The following is a 12,619-nucleotide window of genomic DNA, read 5'->3' on the forward strand; positions in this document are numbered from 1 at the left end:
AAACTTTGCTCTCACTGCCATTTGAAATTTTACTACTTTGCCTCATGCCTTATTTCATCCTAAATAAAAATACAGCAGATCATAAGCAACATTACTTAAAAAACTGAAAATCTGAAGAGGTAACTGTGGTATTTCTCTATTAAATCATGCCTTCTTTTTCCGCTTGCAGATCATGACTGAAATACAAAATGTTTTACTTGTTTTTCAAGGGCTAAGCAGTCGTAAATGTGCTAGCATAACTGAGAACAAACAGGACTCATTCTCACCTTGTTATCTCTGCATGAGTTTCAATATTGGACAGGATTTATGATGTGCTGTGATTTCTCACTCACAAGGCTGTTTCAGGAGTAGCCTGTAAGGCCAGAGCTGTGATTTTCACTTGCATGGAGGGCAGTGTTTATTATTCAAATGGCAGAAAATTGAAAATCTCAATTCAACACGTGTTCTGCTGGTTCTAGTAAAAAAAAAAAAAAAATTAAAACAGGATAATTCTTTAAAGTGTGAAATCCATGGTGGGTGCAGAGTGGAAAATGTTGCTCTTGCTGGGTTGTCTGTGCTTTTGCAGAGCAAGGTGATATTAAAGATGGCTCATTCAAACTCCTTTGAGAACAACTAACCAGCCACATATCATCTTTAGTGCTCTGTCTTCCCATGGAAAGTGGGAGGGACCCAATTAAGAGTGGGGTTTGTTCTGCTGAGATTTCTTTATCAACTTTGTAGTAGAAGGAAGCAACATGTGGAGTCAGGGTGTAATGCCAACGAAGAAAAATAGCAGAAAAGAAGAAAACGTGATTTCAGGAAGATTTTGGAAATCATGTCAACACACTTCCTTTGGGAACTTATTTTGTGGGTTAGGAAAAGTGGAACAGAGGAGAGGATTAGCTGATCACCCAAGGGTCACCTCAGCTGTAACTTTTTCCCTGCTCCCAAGTCCTCAGGCCAGGGGTGATCAGCTGCAGAGATGTCACTCAAGGAAATAAATGCTCCAGTGCCACGTGGTGCTTCAGTGGCTTCTCTGTCTTGTTCCTGAGTGAGAACAGAAGGGATCTGAAACATCTCCTGGCCCCCAGCCTGTATGACCCACTATCAGGTAGGGATAGACCAGTGGGAGGCCAGGAAGGATGGGAAGTGGGAGGGTATGAATATTTAAATTGAAATTCTAAAATATCAAATGAAATTTTAATATTCATAAATATTTAAATTTAAATTTAAATGAGCATTTGAATTATCTGGGTTATCTGTTTTATCACCCAGACTGAACCCAGCACTTAGACCTGTTGTACAGTGAGGGGCAAACCATATAACCTCTGCCTCATTTTTTCTCTCCATAAGATAGGGATGAAATTATTTTCTTAAGTATCCTTTTCTCAGAAAATTAACTTTCAAATGCGTCAGTAGAAAAACACAGCAAAGCAAACAGCCTACCAGTAAACCTAGGCTGCACAGATTTATTATCTGTCTAAAGAATTTGATGGGCAAAACTGAAAAAAAAAAAACAAACCCAAAGAGCCTAACAAATAATAGTGTTATTAATGGGGCTTCTCAAAGTATATTTTCTTGGCAATATAGGCATGCCAATAAAGGTTAATTAAAATGGCAGGCAATCATGATCAGATTAAATGGGGTGTGTACTAATCTCCTGCACTTGCACGAGAACCTAAAAAGCATATGACTTGGGGATGACAACTGAAAGCACAGTACTTTTAGCTGGATTCAGTAGAACTTTCGTACACTCAATTAATTTCTGCATAATACGGAGATGAAACATTTGCTTTCCTTCCCATCACCTCTATAGGAGGAGTGAGGTGTAATAGCAATATTTCTGGCATGAAAATGTCTATGAAAATTTGAGAGTATGTCAGGGAAGGGAAATGCACCCATGAAAGAAGCAGCAGTGTGTTAGCATCTTTTTCTCATTTTCTTTCCAGTGACAGGGCCTGAGGGAATGGCCTGAAGCTGTGTCAGGGGAGGTTTAGGTTGGAAATTAGGAAAAAAGTTCTACAACCAGAGGATGCTGGGCACTGCCCAGGCTCCCCAGGGAATGGGCACAGCCCCGGGGCTGCCACAGCTCCAGGAGGGTTTGGACAAAGATCCCAGGGACAGGGTGGGATTGTTGGGGTGTCTGTGCAGGGTCAGGAGCTGGGCTGGGTGATCCTGGTGGGTCCCTTCCAGCTCAGGATATTCCATGATTCTGTATAGCATTATTGGATACTGCCCTGGATAGGTGAGAATCACTTCCAGCAGCAGAAGGCACAGGATGGTTCCTTCTCCCTTTGCCATCTCTGGCAGCTTGTGACCACAGGGGCAGAATTCGGCCGAGGTGGAAACTGTGATCAACTTGAAGGTCGCCCAGTAGATAAATCCTCGAGTGATGACTCAGAGCTGATGATGTGAGTGATCACCCTGACGATTCCTCCACGGAAAGTAATTGAATTTGTATATATTCCTTTTGTAAATGTGTTCATTTTTCTTTTTCTGTTTTCTTTTTTGTGAAGTTAAAAAGGGTGAGATGTTGCCCCAGTTTTCTGAGTTTTTTTAAAGGCTTCTACTTGCTCATAAGGTGGAGTCAGTTCTTTAGTTTCTGTGCAATATTAAAGGTCAGTTTTTCACTTTCTCACACTTTGGAATATAAACAACCTCTCTTGTTTTTGTTCACTGTTCTTTGTTTACATATTTCTAGCCTGAAAATAGTATTAGTTAACAGCTGGTCTGGCCAGTGGGGTGAAGGGGTGGTAACCCCAGAAGCCAATCCACAACCAGACCCACAAATGTATAAAAATGGAGGAAATAAACAGTCTCAACCTCTTTTTGAGGAGCAGCTTTTCACTGCAGACCTCCTGCCTCCCTGTTGTTGTTTTGCATGCTGCCTTCACACTTAACCACCAATTTCATGCTGTTTAGAGCATCTCTTGGATGTTTGGATGACATCACACATTTTGGGGGTGAAGGGCCATACCTGGCATCTTTCACTGAACAGCTTCTGGTGAGGCTTTTGTCCCCTGCAGCTCTCTCTTCTGGAAAAGAGCTGCTCAGGCACGAAGGAGAGCAAAGGCAGGTGCAGAATGAGAACTTGGATCCACAGGTTGGTGCCTGTTGGTGTGTAATGTTCACTCATTAAAATAAAGAAAACAAAGACCCAAGAGAAAATGCTTCTGTCCTCATCCTTGACCTAGAGTCTGTGAGCACCTCTGGAGAAGAGGGAAAAGTATATTTTTTTCTATTTTTTCAACTTCTTCTTACCAGATGATTCTGCTCTTTGAAGATTGTCTGTAATAACCCACTGAGAGCAGCACATGGTTGTTATGGATGTAAAATCCTAACTTTTAACATCTGAGGTTCAAAATATTGTAATTTCATGAACAAGGACCCAAACCCAGGGCTTTTCTTCATAATCCAACTGTCCTGATAATCAAGAAGCAGCAGGCTGCAGACAGATTCAGATTCCCCATCTCCACCTGTTGGCAGAACTGTATCAGAAAGGTGCAAAATACATGTCCCTGCCCACAGCAGGGGGCTGAACCAAGATGATCTTTAAGGTCATTTTTAACCCAAACTGCTGTATGATTTTATGAGTCTATGAAAATTACTTGAAGGTAAATGATTAAGATGAGAAAACTTGGAGCATGTTGTTATTCTTTTTTTTTTTTTTTTGTTAATTTTCCCTTCACTGTAACAGTTTCCAGAAGCAAAGTACTGATATCTCAAAACACCTGTGAAACTGCAGGGCTGGAAATGCAAATGAACTACCATGAAAACTGTAGTTTGCTCACATTAAGTTAATGCATAGTAAAGATGTAGTAGTATTACCATAAACACAGCTTGGTTTAATTTATGGACTTCTTTACATGCACACTCCTGTATCCCTGAGGGCCATAAAGCAAAACCTGAAGTGAAAATAGAAAACGAATAAAATATATCTTGTCTTCATTTGTGTCAAAATCACAATAAAAGGAGGAAATATAAGCGCCTTAGATGTTGTTTTCTTTTTATTTATAAAGCTTACTGTTTCACTCTGTTTTAATTATCATCGTGGTGTTATTAAAGTGTGGTAGCACGGGAAAGGCTGCATCCCACCTTGGCAGCCAGATTAGCATCTAATTCTAAATGGAGGACACTTAATTTTAAACCAATTCTAAGAATCATTTCTCAAGTCTCTGTTTTCTGGGGCCTTGCTCCTCCTTTCCTTTATTTTTTTTTTTAACCTAGAACATTTCCTTCTGATTTTATGGGTCTTAATGGGCAATTCTTTGAGCTGGATGAAAGGAATTGAATATTTCACATACAGAGCTGCACAAGGCCAGCCCGTGCTGTTTCTAGATGAATGGTATATCGAGCTGTGTCTTCCCCAGGGCAGAGGAAAATATCTTGAACTAGATACAATTGCTGGCAAACAATAACATCAGTTTTTTATCCAAAAAAATTGATGCTGAATAGGAAAATGGAGAGGGAATATCAGAAAGCACCTAAAACAATGCTGATATTTTTGTTTTATCACTGCAACACTTCTAAAGCTTTCAGATTTTTTTCTTTAAATCAAAGAAACAAACAAACTGAAGTCTTTTCATATTGGAATTGCTCTTTGTAAAACTCTCAGAAGGACCATACAGATCTTGTTGTGATTTGACTGAATGGCCATAGTGGGGTGCATTGCAATCTATTCATAGGTTTGGAGTTTATTGCTGTGTTTCTGTGAAACAAGGTCCAGTAACAAAAAATACACCTCATCTTAATAAATTCTCTCTGAAGAAACAGCACACTGAGACCTCCTGCTACACCCCCTGCTTTGTGATCAGGGCAGAGCTGTACTGTCTTGCTTAAAGCATTAAATTTTTTTAAAAAAAAGTTTAATAAAGCCCTTTGCTGCTTTTAATTAACAAAGCAACCTTTGTTGTTTATGAGGGTGGTGGTGGAAATACTTATCATTTGTTAGCCCTGCTTGGGTGGATTAATTGTAACCACAATAATAATATATAGTGCAATTTTATATTGCTTAATGATTTTGATCTCTCATGGTATAAACCTACTGAGGTTACTAAAGCTGGGGTGTTTTTTTAATTTTTGTTCATTGGGTTATCTTTAAATTATTATAGGTAAATAAAATACACAAGAAAGGAGGGCATAAAAGCAGAGAGAAGGGTAACAAATAAGTTATGGAGCTCCTTGTTTTAGAGCAATTCACCACAATATTCACTAGGTATAAACACAGAAATATAGGGATCCATTTTTAATAGAATAGATTTTTCTTCTATTTCCAATTCTGGTATGTAAAAAATAATCTAATTATATGACTATAGAACAGAGCCCTGGCATTATTTTTTCAGGCACTGTTCAAATTCCATAGATTTAAGGTAGCTGACATTTGAAACAAGCAGAATCTCCTCCATCTAGAAAAGCCCTCCTTCCTCTAAGAACTTAATGAAAGTGAACCTTCAGAACCAAAACATCTGGAGTTAATTTCCTAGATGAAGAGGCAAGGCCTTCTTCAAGCAAACCCCTCCCTCAATTTGCTGGCCAGGCTCCTTTTCACATAGCCCATGGTACAAGGGGATTTCTGGGCTGCAGGGCACGGTGCCAGCTCATGCCCAGTTCTCCATCTACCAATATCCCAATTCCTTCTCCAAGGGCTGTTCCAATCCATTCATCACCCAGTCCTTGCAGAACCTTGCCCTTGGCCTGGCTGGATTTCAGTGTTCACAGCTCTCCACCTCTCCAGCCTGTCCAGGTCCCTCTGGATGGCACCAGGTCCCTCTGCAGAGCCAGCTGCCCTGCTCAGCTTGGTGTCACCCACAACTGGCTGCCACCAGCTCCCACTGCCCCGTCACTAATGAAGATATTGGGCAGATCTGGTCTCAGAACTGACCTCAGACACCAATTGCCCCTTGTAGCAGCCATGGACTGCAACTCTCTGGATGTCACCAATTCCTTATCCATCGAACAGTCCATCCATCACACCCATATCTTTCCAACTTAGCAGCAAGAATGTTGTGTGGAACAGTGTCAAAGGTCTTCAAAGAGACTCAGAGAGGTTTCAGATGAGCACCCTGGGACTTCATTTAGAATTAGGGATTAAAGTAGGGATTAGGGAATCAGATGGGTTTGGATATGTACCTGAATTGAGAGTATGTGTAGGTGCTTTCAGTCCACTGATGCCTTAAGTTTTATCTTTCGTGTTTTTCAGACTCTGTGCTGCCCAGGGGTGCAGTTCTGAGCTCACACTCAGGGTCACTCAGCTCTGCACAGAGCAGGGACACAAAACAAATCCTTTCCTTCTGCAGACCAAGGACAACTGGTACAAGTTTCAGGCCCAAAAGCACAAACAGTGGTGGGCTGAAGAGAGAAAACAAGAAGGATGGGACTTCATCATCTGCAGCTGTAATTGGACAACTAAACCCCAATATGCAAACGGACCAAAACTTATAAAAGTGGGAGACCTCATGGCCAGTCATTTTGTGACCATTTTGGGTCCATTTTTTAATGATTTTAAGTCTATCTTGGGTGTAGCCCTGGCCAGGCTCTTGTCCTTCCCAAGGATCACCCTTAAAGGACTTTTAATAAAATCTACTTTATTCTCTTTGCTCTGTTCCAGGTCAGCCTTCCCAAGGCATCACCACAGATCTTGAGCAGCTTTCCCAGCACTAATGATATCATCCTTGCTCAGAGCTGGAGTATATTTTCTTATCTTTATTTTACAAATAGGGAAAACAAAGGGATAGCTTGTGATTTTTCAATAAACTCAGTTATCCTCAACTGATTTCAAAAGAGAAGACTGCAAAACTGAGCTGGAAGAATCAAAGTTACAAAAGACCTCCAGGCTGGGGGATTTTTGTGTGTTTGTAACCTCCCATTTTCTAAGCACTTTTGAGTGTCTGTCCCCAGTTGTTGGTAATAAAACACTTTTAGAAAGTCTAATTTAAAAGATTTGCCTACAGGAACAAGGCCAGACTGTAATAAAGGGGGAACTGAAGCCGGTTCTCTCAGGAGCTTCCTGTCCTCCCAGCCAGAATAGCATCCCTTTTATGGTTCCTTTTTTTTTCTCCCTCACCAAATCAGAGCTTTTGTGTGACTCTAGAAAAATACCCAAGGAGGGGTGATCAATGAACAGTGAGAATAACAGCATGTGGGTTTTTTTAATTCCATGTCTTCATGCTGATTTCAAAACAACATGAAAATATATTTCAACAGAATCCGTTTGATGGGAGAACTGAGCAGCCTACAATGGATGAAGAATATACCTATTTATCAAGAGGCTGGTGAAGAGGATTTTTTCTGTTTCCATAGGGGAAACTTAAATCTCTAAAACTGAAAATAAAGGAGAGGGAGATATTATTGATGGAGATTGCAAATCTGTCTTTAATTGATTGAATTTTCTCAGTGATTTTGCATATATGAATTTTACTAGCCCTAAGAGACTGGAAACTAAAATATTTCTCTAATACTTAAATATAGCTCATGGCTGCGTGTATTTAATGTTGTCTAAATGAAGATTTCAGACTGTTTGTATTCTAGGCCTCACTGCTCTCAAGAATTTTGGGGCCACTAAATAAAATATCTTTAGACCTCTGACTCAACCTCAAATTTGTGAACTGGTAGAATAATTCTGTGGTCTGTACTCAATTTTTACCTTCTCCTTGTCTTCTCCCTGTTCTGTTTGCATTGCCCAGGACGATGGGTTAGTTTTAAATATCAAATGTGTTATCACATCTATTGTGGTGCTCCTGAGAAGTGGCTGGGGTGAGGTGCCCTGAGCCAGGGGTGTTCCACGTGTTTCTGACAAGGTTCTCTCTTGGAGACCTCTCTGAATGTGTGGCTTTTTTGAGGGATCCCAATGAAAGACCAAGGCAGGGGAACATGCTGCTTGCAGTAATTAATTTGGGTTATTCACACTGACATCAAAAATCTCGATGTCTTTTCATGCTGCAGTGCATCCTGTGAGACTGAGCACTGGCAGCAGCAAGACAGATTCATTCCCTGGCAGTGCAGAAATCTCTCACACAGAAAAGAATCCTGTGATATTTTTTAATAATTTCTGCAGCTCTGTCAACTTCTAGCTTACCTTTAATTTCTTTTTGTTGTTATTTTATTCATTTTTTCATTAAGTAAGTTACCTGGTTTATTTCTATTTAAATAATCCTTGTTTTCCTTGGTCTGTTCTTCATGAGCTGTTTTCCTTTTATTTCATAAAGCCACACGAGGAAGTAAATTTACTGAAAAAGTGAATGTGCTTTATAAAGCAATATGTACCTTAAGAGGCACTCTTCACTGTTGATTGACTATGGAAATTAATAATGAAAAATAGCAAGGAGAAAATGAATTTAGTGCTGGTTTATCAATAACTAAAAAGGTAAATATTTGAAGGGTCCTGGGGATTTGTTTTAATCAGCCTCTTTGTTCCCTACTCCTATTCTTATGTTTGGCTAGGATACATATGAAAATCCTATCCAAATTCCTCTTAACTACAGGAAATTTTTGGTTCTGGTTTTATTCTGACACCACCTAAAGACCTAAACTCCTGGGATCTAAATTCCTGGAGCGTGATTGCAACCAGTACAAGTCCTCTGTTAGCAATACAGTTTTCCTCTCACAGGTACACTCAGAATGCCTCTGACAGGGATTTGTTCTCTTGATATTTTGAGATGAAAAGTTCATGGCTACCAGTACCTGTTCTGTATGCAGAGAAGCCAGATGGAGCCATGAATCACTCTAAATATTTCTTTTGAGGTTAGCATAAGTGAATTGCTCTTCAGGTGGAATCCATCAGGTGCCCAGAATGTGTTCCTGTCTACAAATTCATCCTGCTGCATTATATTGCTCTTCTTCAAAATGTTAAATGTCTTGATTTGCATTTGCAGGAGTTGATTGAGCCTTGTTCTTACCTCCATGCATAAGGATTGTGTTTTATCCTTTTTTTTTCATTGTAATTTTTAGTTCATGTTTCTTTCAGGGCCACTGTTACATGGGCCTAATTTTCAAATCATTTCACATATGTATCTTTTTCTATTGTCACTGTCAATTGTGATAAAAACATTGGCTTTATTTTCTTTCCTTCTCATTTATTACTTTGCTCACCTTCTGAAATCCCCAGTTGCATCTTCTGATGGAGACTGAAGGAAATGCTGTCTTCATTTAGAAAATTATTCCATGCAACAGCTGTGTTAAATTGTTTTTTCCAGGAAAAAGAAACAAAAGTAAAGAAACTCTCATTTTCACCAAATCATTTTCTAAGAAAAATTTTGAATGGTTCCGTTGCACTGATCTGCGAGGGAGATTTCAGAATAAAGTCCTCATTTTCAGTAAAAGATCCAAACCTTGTGATGACTAAGATCCTAATTCCTTACACTTAGGGGTGAATTCAGGACCCTGAGCAGCAGGACCCAGTGGAAGGGAAGCTGGAATTGGATGTTCTTCAGGATCCCTTCCAACCCAAACCATTCAGAGATTTTGTGTTTCCATGACAACCTGACACCACAAGAGACAAACCTGAACTCGGAATTTCAGAGGTGGCTGAGGTGGCTCATCCTGACTCAGACATAGTCTGTAACAACCTAATCACATTCAGGTAATCCTGTTCCAGACAAACGCATCTCTGGTTTTGGGACAAACCTTGATCGTTCTCAACATCTGTGATTCATCCCTGAGTGAATTCTGAATGCAAAAGTCAGTGTTGAAACTACCAACCCACCCTAAAACTTCGTATCTTACCTGTTACCTCTCTGTACCACCCTACCTTACCCTGCCTTTCCTCTCCTTTAGTGAGACTGGAAAGGAAGAGGGAAGATAAATTATCTTCATTGGCTTATATATCTAAGATACAGGGCTTCAAATAAAAATTATGGTGGATGTATAAGTGATTGATTAGAGCATGTGGTTTGCATTGTATTTGGAAATGAAAATGTAGGAAGGAGGGAATTTCAATAGCAAAGTGGAAATGGTTGTCATCAGGATTAATGTTGAATGATCATTCATGTCTGCCTTATCTCAGGCTAAGTTTTCTTAAGTAGAATTTTAATAGTGTAGACTTTATTGTGCATTATGGTGATAAGATCCTGCCAATGTTTAGCTGAGCTGGTTAATTTACAGGAGCTAATTTAAAAGGTAGCTCTTGTGTTAGGGAATCTGTCCTGTTGGATTGATAACCCAGCTTTTAGGATATTATTTCCATGGAAGCAGATCTTCATCTTTTCTCCCCATCTATGCCCTTGTGCTCCAGCTTCTAATTATTCAAGCGTGAAGGGAATTTCCTTCATTTTTAGACACAAACTTCCTCCCCACATGATTTATAAGGTTGTCTGTGAAGTGAACTGATTGTTTAGGCTTGTGACTATTTCTATAGAATTTTGTGGTATGTTAAGTTTGTGCCTAGGGATAAATATAAACTCTATCTCATTTAATCCCAGCTCAGAGAGGAATTTTTCTTCTGAAAACATTTTTATGTATTTACTCACAAGTTTTATCATCAAATGTAACCATTTAGCATACAACTCATGTGTGCTTATAACACTTCACAGGCACTTTTCTCACCACTGAAATTGAACCATCGATGCTGAATGTGGCAGCTCTTTAACAATTCTCATCTGAGCAATGTGAGAGTTTAAACAGAAAATGGCCTTACTCCTTTCCCAGCTTTAGTGCATATTCAAACATTTTCTGTCAGTTGTCATTCAGTTCCCTCAATTCCTTTGTGTGTGTGGCACTGGCTGCCATTTCTGCTGTTGCTCTGAACTGAATCCTAGGATCTTGAAGGATTTTCTTCTATTCTGGCCTTTGTACAATACTCAGCACTGTAGGATTTAAGAGAAATTTCTACTAATCCACTGAAAAATGTGACTGGCAAAATTAAATTCTCTGCCTGGTTCCTGCAGCCAACCCTCATCTGCTCATCAGCCATAGTAGAAGATGTAAAAGAGATTTAGCAGCAAAGGATTTCAAATTCTCACATGTCTTTTCTGCTCACTCTCTGCACGCATCCAGACAATAAAGTTTTACTGTCACAAATGTTCTGAGCAAATGAAAACCAAATCCTCACATGAGCCTCTCTAGAAGGTGAGATTTAAATCTGAAAAGCATCCTGTGGGAAGTCCTTCTGTGTTCACCCATTCAAAGAGCAGGCAGATAGGAAACATGGGAGATTTTCTAATTGAAAATGATAATCAACACATGTTGAATCTCAAGTATTTGCACTCAGTCCCCAGGGAGAAACACTGGGAGATAACAATGGTGAAATAAATTCATACAGCATCCAATCTAATACTTGTTCAAGTGAATGAAAAGACAGTTTGAAATTAGACTAGGCCTATTGATCCCAGCCTAGTAAGGCACTCCAGCACGGGAGAAGTCACTGTCTTTAAGCCTGTGTTTAAAGTTATGCACATGTGTAAATGCCAAGTTCCTTTGGGCCCAGAGTATATTAAGTCAGGAAACAGTAACTTGCCCTGCAGGGGAAAAAAACCAAAACAAGTTGAGTTTGCCTGATCTGATTTAAATGTTGAACAAAACATGTCCACCAGTTGAATAGGGATATTCAAAGAAAGTTTTCTACAGAGTCTGCATTGGCAGAATGTTTAATGATTCACCTTTTGGAAATGGCAGTGGAGATGCCATCAGATAATTTCTCCAAATCCTTTGAGGTTGGTTTTTATTTTTGTTTGTTTGTTTGTTTGTTTTTTATCATATGATTGTTCTTTATTATTCAAGTATGCTTTGGTGATGAGAATTATAAACCTTGTGTTTTGTTTTTTTTCCCTTAGAAATACAGAGTAAAGCACTTCACCAAAAGTCTCCCCAAACCAAGTATGCTTAAGACTTAATTTTTTGTGACTCTATGCTACACACTGGATTCTAAAGGTAAAACCTATTCAGAATATATCCTCCATTTTCCCCCCAGACTTGTGTTTTCCTTTGAAACATTTTTATTAAAACATTAACCAGATCTGATCTCCAGAAGCTAATCAAAGCTGCGTCTTATTGCTGTAGTAAAGTTTTTCTGTCTCAAATTGAACAGAGATTTCCTCTGGATACAATTCCAGTACTGCTGAGCTTAACCACAGGCACAGCCAACATCAGCAGAAGGGATTTTGTTTGTGCCTACTTGAGAAAAAAAGATTATTCAAAAACATTTCAGAGGAGTTTTGCATCTGAGGGATACCAAAGCTAGGCTGTTTCTGGAATAATTTGCTTAACTTACATTTTAAACTGCTTGAACAAAAACTGCATAAACAAAACCAAAAAGAAAGGAACTTCATAGGTAATAGCATAAGGAATGGGCAGATGCAATGGACCATATTAATAATGTAATTTTAATTTGAAATTCTAGTTTACTCTGATTGCAAATCACTGCTTACTTCAATACTTTAATGTCTCTGTACATGAAATGTGCCAATTTCCAGGCTTTTCAACAAAGAAATCATATTTATTCTCAGAACTATGGAATGTACATTATTGGAATGTTTCATTTTGCTGTTATCAACTTTGTGATAGAATGAAAGAAATTCAATTTCAGATTCCATTCAAAACAGGAATTATTGATACTTTATCTGCTGTTGTTATGACAGTTAGAGATCTTTCTGTATTTCAGTTCTGAAATCTTAAATTTGATACACTGCTTCTCCGGTATTTAATAAGA

The sequence above is a fragment of the Prinia subflava genome, chromosome 7 (assembly GCF_021018805.1).
Source record: "Prinia subflava isolate CZ2003 ecotype Zambia chromosome 7, Cam_Psub_1.2, whole genome shotgun sequence".
Lineage (NCBI taxonomy): Eukaryota > Metazoa > Chordata > Aves > Passeriformes > Cisticolidae > Prinia > Prinia subflava.